This window comes from Propithecus coquereli, unplaced genomic scaffold (assembly GCF_000956105.1).
Source record: "Propithecus coquereli isolate 6110/MARCELLA unplaced genomic scaffold, Pcoq_1.0 Scaffold127, whole genome shotgun sequence".
Lineage (NCBI taxonomy): Eukaryota > Metazoa > Chordata > Mammalia > Primates > Indriidae > Propithecus > Propithecus coquereli.
Genome location: NW_012136858.1, coordinates 1,836,541 through 1,842,838, shown reverse-complemented (window position 1 = coordinate 1,842,838; position 6,298 = coordinate 1,836,541). Strand labels below are relative to the sequence as shown.

Sequence of the window (6,298 nt, the reverse complement as noted above, 5' to 3'; positions counted from 1 at the left end):
TTTTCTAACTCCTGCCTCTAAATCTTCCTTTGTCAGAAGTAACACCAAGTACAGATTGCTAATCTTTACTATTTTAACCCAAGCAGATATAATTTATACTCTGAGCTAGCACAACTTGTGGGCCTAATCAAATGTCAATTTTATTTTTGTCTTCTACTGCCCCTCAAAATGTATTCAAAGGATTCATCTTCCCCACCCTCAAACCAACCCCTGAGCAGATCTCATGATTTTTCTGCACATGCAACCACTTCAAAGTCCTGAAAGAATTAAAATGTCCAGTCTTTAGAAACAAAAGAAACTCTGACCTGGTTAAAACGTGAAACCTGCCCTTTATCCCAGTAAGGTCCTGCTGCACACTGGTCTCCTGCTGCAGTTGGGGAAACGTTGGCTTTTTTTCTTTCTTTACCATTTGCTCAACTGCTGTTCAGTTTCTCACCCCTCCAAGATGAAAGCAGGACACGGCTGAATTCATTATCTTCACTCACTCTCCTTCCTTCGGCTCATTGCTACCTCTGCTGCTGGGGTGCCCTTGCCCTTAGGTGGGCCTTCCCTCCTGTGTGGCCCCACCTGGCCCCTAGGACACCTTCAGGCATCTTTGCTCCAACAAACTCTGGAAAGGCAAGCGATCCAGCTGCCCGGGTCCTGGCATGAGCCCCAAATGCAGGAAGCATGTGTACAGCTCAACTCATGATCCCTCCAAAGTCCCCTCACTAGGTAGGTTTGGGATGAAGGAAGTGGCAACAGACTTCTCCGAAGAAATCTATTCAACAAAGCCTCCTCCTACAACCCTCATGGTCTTAAAGTATCCAGTGGGTTCACAAGAGACAGAAAGGTTTGCAAATACCCACTTTGACATTTCTACTTGGTGGTCTAGCACTTTCCCTTGGAATTTCACATAACTGGAACGTGTGCCTCAGTCAAAACTTTAATTTAGTACTCTACTTTATTTACACACACACATACATAAATGTTTAGGAGACACTTAATTTCGAATTATTTTTAAAGTTCATATTTACTCATATTTCCAATAAAATAGAGAAATTTGAGCATTGAAAGGGGCTTTCAGAGACATAAAATTCAACACCCAGCCTCAGCCAGTGGAGAATCTATCTTCTCCAAAATCCTGACAGAAGATCACACAGCATTTGCTAGAATACTGGTCCTAATTCTGCAGTGGGAACAAACCCAGCTCAAAACCTGGCCGAGGTTCCTCTTTGCCAGGTTGAATGCTCCCTGTTCCTCGTGGGGCCTGGTGTCCAGACTCTTGTCATCCAGGTCCCCTCCCTCTGGACACCCTGGAGTTGGTCCCTATTCTCTCTAAAGGTGCCACCCAGAATGGAAAATCAGAGTGGACCCTGGGCTCTTCCAATCCAAACACCGCAGGGAGGGAGCAGATAGTAGTCATTAAAGGCCCAGGTTCTAACCCCAGCTCTACTATTTACTGACTGTGCAACCATGGGCAAGTGATTTCACCCCTCTGTGCCACAGTTTCTTCATCTGTTAGATGGGAATGGTGATGATTATATCCCCTACCTCATGGAGCTGCGGCAGGGGTTGAGTGAAAACTGCGAAACACTCATAATTGTGCCTGGCACGTGACAAGCTCCATACAAATGTCTATTTTAAAAAAGGGCATGTCCTTCCTGATGCATCCCAAGTTTGCTTTTGAGCAGCTACTTCACCCTGTGGTTCATTCGGAGCTGGTGGCTATTGACACTCCCAGGCTTTTTCCTCGCAGGTGAATTGCTGCTCATTGGGTCTGCTCCATCCTTTCCTGTTCTAATTGACCCTGAACCTAAATGCAGAACTAGACCTTTAACTCTACCGTGAGCCCAATATTTTAGTATTATTATCTCTTGTCCAGATTTAAAATGGTTCTCATAGCTTATCTTCCCAGATTTATATTAATAGTTGCTACAACTCTGATAAGTATCTCCTCTATGTCTTTCTCTTGATGAGTAATGCCAAGAAGGGACAGGGATAAAGCCTCGTTGTGTTCCACCCTTCTCCTCTTTGTCCTTAGGGATAGTATGAGACTTTGTAAGTATCTTGCAAAGGCAGGACACTTTAGATTGCCCACTGGTGGGAGTCAATCAGTGACTCTGACTTGTTCGTAGGTCCCTGGCTTTGGGAACCTCCTGTTTATAAAATGGAAATAACGAGTCACTTTGCTGTGAGAACTAAAGTAGACTATGCAATAGAAAGCATCTAGCCAAGCTGCTGTTACACTGAAGACATTAAAAGGTTGAAAATCAACCAAAAATTGTTTAAAAAGCCAAAATTGAAAAATTGAAAAAAAAAAAGACTAACCAGAAAATAACACAGTGAGACATTATCTGGTAATTTTCCAAATATCACAACTGGCACAGCAATGTTTCCATAAATGTATTATATAATACCATGAGAATATTGTTCTTGCAATATGTTTTGTACTCCAAGTAACAAAACATTTCCACCTTGAAAGCTAAAAAGGAGAGAACTGATATCCTCTTTAAAAAATTTGAACTAATTTAATATGTTTAATAAAAGTTATCTATGGACTATGGCTATCAACAAAAAGTCAAAAATAAAGAATTCAGAGATGAATTCCGATTTGAGAAACACTTCAGCACGTGGGGGCCAACAGAAACGGGGAGGAGGGAGGCTGCACTGCAGAATGTGTGATGACGTCATTCACAAGGCAAAAGAAGAGTGACCCCAGCTTGGAGCAAAGTGGGGAGCAGAGAAAGGCAGCCGCCAGAGATAGGTGTCAACACCCAAGCAGAGGCAGCAGGATAAACAACACAGAATAACAGTCAGACACACAGACACACACACAAACACACATGCACGCATGTTTTAAAAACAATACCCTAGCTCTGTGGTCCCCAAACCCTGGATCACAGACCAGTAAGGGTCCATGGCCTGTTAGGGACTGGGCCACAGAGCTGCACCCCACCCCCCCAACCACCATCCGTGGAAAAATTGTCTTCCATGCAACTTAGGAACTGGTGGGCCACACAGTAGGGGGTGAGCTGCAGAGGCAAGTGAAGCTTCTTCTGTATTTACAGCCGCTCCTCATCCCTGGCATCATCACCTGAGCTCTGCCTCAGCCCGACTCCCCCACCCCCATCTATGGAAAAATTCTCTTCCATGAAAACAGGCCCTGGTGCCAAAAAGGTTGGGGACCACTGCCCTAGCTCATGCAATGCTCTCTGCTTTCTCTTCCTTTCTGAATTTCATATTTTAAAAACCACTGGTTGCAACTCACTAAACTGATCATTAACCTAATGAGTCACAGACTTCATTTGAAAAACAATGGATAGGGCACACCCCAATCCAGCCTGGTAGATTGCTAGAAAAGGGAAAGAAGTTAGTTTAGCACAAATTGTCCTCTAAATGCTTCCCTAGGTGGTCTTGAGATATCTTTTTTAAGAATTTGTTCTGCAATGTTACCAGGATTCAATGTTTCCCTCTTTTGAAAAGTCTTCTGCTCTGTTCTCATCTCTCCTATCTGCAGCAAAGATGACTGTGACCCCCTTCACTGCTCTCAGACGCCTGCCATTTGGGCTTTGAGCTGTCCACTCCATGTTCGGGCTTCAAGGCCTCTCTTGAAGAGGTTTAGACCGGCTTTCCCATTTTGAAAAGAAAGATACAAACTGGGAGCAACTCTGCCTTTTCCTATCACCTATTCATATCACCTTAGCTTCCATAAACACTGGGTGGTCTTCCTCATCAGAACACAACTTCTCATTGTGGGCTCCCCAGCTCACAGTAGCCTCTGGCTTTCCCACCCTTATCCCTGCAAGCGCAGGTCACTGGTCCTGCTCCTGTTCTTGGTGATGTGCCCCATGCAATATGCCCCACATGATGTACCTAAAGAACACTAAACTCACAGTCCCAGCTTCCAGACTCCCTACTCCCCACTATTAACTGGGGGATTCAGCTTGAAAAGGTTAATATCTCGATCTAATTTTCTTCACCTGTAAACTGGAAATACTACGACTTACTTTGGGGTTTTCATAAGAATTTATGTTAGAGTTCCCTCCTCTTCCCTAGAGTAGCATGGACACTTTTCCCCAAGCATCTTTTGCTTTCAAAACACCAATGAGTGTTTCATTGTTGTCGGACTAAATCCAGAGTAATATCTGGGATTCCATGTCATCGAAAATGCTGTGGAAACACCACAAAGCCTCCAGACAGGTTTCTAAAGCGACTACACAGAAAAGATTGGGGGTGGGGGATGTGGAAACCGCAATTTCCCTCTCATCAGTAAAATGACCTGCAGGCAAGCTCCCCAGGCACAGCAAAATGAATCAACAGCTGTCACGTCCGGATTCATTGGCAGAACCCTGCCCGCCGCAGGGCACGCGTGCCGGAGCCAGGGTCCGCGCATTTCGCCCTGAGCCGCAAGATCCGCGTCCCGGAGGGCTGTCGCGGCCAGGGCACCGCGGCGGCTGGAGGGCTGCAGCGAGGAAAGTTTTCTCACCGGCGGGCAAGGGTGTGGCCCGGCGGCTGGGGCCAAGCGCGGGGAGGAAGCCCACCCAAGCCCCCAGCGTCGCGGCTTCCAGGCTTTTCCGACGCCCTGCGGCGGGACACTCGGGCGTCAGCGGGCTGGGTTTTAAACTTGGGTTCTCTCCACGGGGTCCACTCTCTTCCCCTGGGCATCCTCAAACCACAGTTCTCCTCCCACCCCTTTTTCCAACCCCCAAACCAAAGACCACCCCCAAACCCAAGCGAGCCCTACTGCGCGCCCGCCCCGGCTTTGCTGTGCCCCGGGCGCCCGGCCCCGCGGTTACCGGCTGGCGCGCCGCGGCCCGCGGGCTCGGCCGGGTCCCGACTCCTCCGAAGTGCGTGAGCGCCGCCGCCTCCCGCGGCCCAGGGCTGGGCGCGTCGCTCCCGGCGCCGCGGTGCGGCGGAGACGCGCGCTCCCGACCGGCGGGGAGGCGGCGCGGGGCGCAGCGGGAGAGGCAGGGGGCCCGAGCCGCCTCCCCGGCCCGAAGCCGCCGAGGCGAAGAGGAGGCGAGCTGGGCAGAGCCCTTTCCGCTCACGCTGCCCCTCCGAGTCCGGATCCGAGGCCGGCGCGGGGAAAGGAAAAAGGAATCAGAATTTTTGCCCTCCCCGGCCCTGCAGTGGGTCCCTCAGGCCAACTTTGGGTGACAGGAGCTCATGGGCTTTGCGAGAGGGAGGACAGCATGGATCGAGGTTTACGAAAAATGCTCAGCATCGAGTTCAAGTTCATCAAGGCCAGAGTCCTCTGCAATTCACCGCTTAAAGTACCGCTTCGATTTTAGTTCCTCTTCTTACCCCCTGGTACAGATGCCAACAGGCAGTCAAATGTCCCCCAAACGGAGCCCCAGAGGGATAGGACTGGGCCAGGAGTAGTTTCAACTTAGGCCTGGCTCAATCCGCCCTTGAGTCCACGTTCCATGCCAGACGCTGATCTGGGCGCCTCTGGCGCTTATATTTTAGCAAAAAGACAATAAACATAACAAATAACTAAAATGTGTGTGAGATAGTGATAAAGAACTGTGGGGAAAAAAACGCGGGAAATTAGATAATTGGGGCGGGGGGGTGGGGGTGCACTTTTAACTAGGGTGGAGAGAGCAGGTCATGCCTGCCGGTGTCTGCAGAGAAAGCACTCAGGTGTGCCGGGCACTGAGACGTTCTTTATCCCATGACTCAGTTCTTTTACTACTCCCAAGTGCCGTATCAGGCAGGTGGTACTAACATTTCCATTTTACAGACGAGGAAACTGTAGCTTAGGAAGGTCAAATGAATTGCTGGAGGTCACATGTTGGTGAATGGAGGAGCTTGCCTTCAGGCTCAGAAGCCTGGTGCCCAGAGCCAGCGTTTAACCAAGACTGTTCCGTAATGGGGGAAATGCAGCAATAGCAGAGCGCGCGCAGAGGGTGCCAGAAAAGGAATCCTGGAAATGACATCTGATTCATTGATTTTTTTTTTTAAAGCTTAGCTTCATTATCACATGCAAGTTGAAATATTTTGAAAATCATCTTTATAGCATGTGTGTATATTCCTCTGCCTCATCCACAGGCAGTTTAATTCTAAATAACACAATTTGACCATCTGTGATGACATTTGTTAGTCGTTCCCCAAGTCTCCGCACGCGCATTCCTGTTCGTGGGAATTCTATCCATGGCGGGTGCGTGTGCCGCATGTTGTCAGTGCGTGGTGAAACCATTCACAAAAAGCAGAGCAACAGAACTGCCACCGCTCCAAGGCAACAAAGCAAACAGGACAGGCTCTACCTTAGCTGGCAGCATCCAGTGGCCTGGTTCTTGGCAGAGTGACAACAGCT

The 6,298-nt window shown here is 48.7% G+C and overlaps 1 protein-coding gene across 2 annotated transcripts in view; it reads right to left on the bottom strand.

Moving 5' to 3' along the window:
• The window catches only part of MRAP2 (melanocortin 2 receptor accessory protein 2), a 37,509-nt gene extending 32,094 nt beyond the window's left edge, over positions 1–5,415 (bottom strand). Inside the window, exon 1 of one of the 2 annotated variants that reach the window (XM_012638206.1) lies at positions 5,263–5,415. The gene's annotated coding sequence lies outside the window, so the exon portion shown is untranslated. Of the gene's footprint in view, positions 1–4,778; positions 4,934–5,262 lie in introns of those variants that run through there. The other variant, XM_012638205.1, reaches the window with a different exon arrangement.
• Positions 5,416–6,298: the final 883 nt, after the last annotated feature.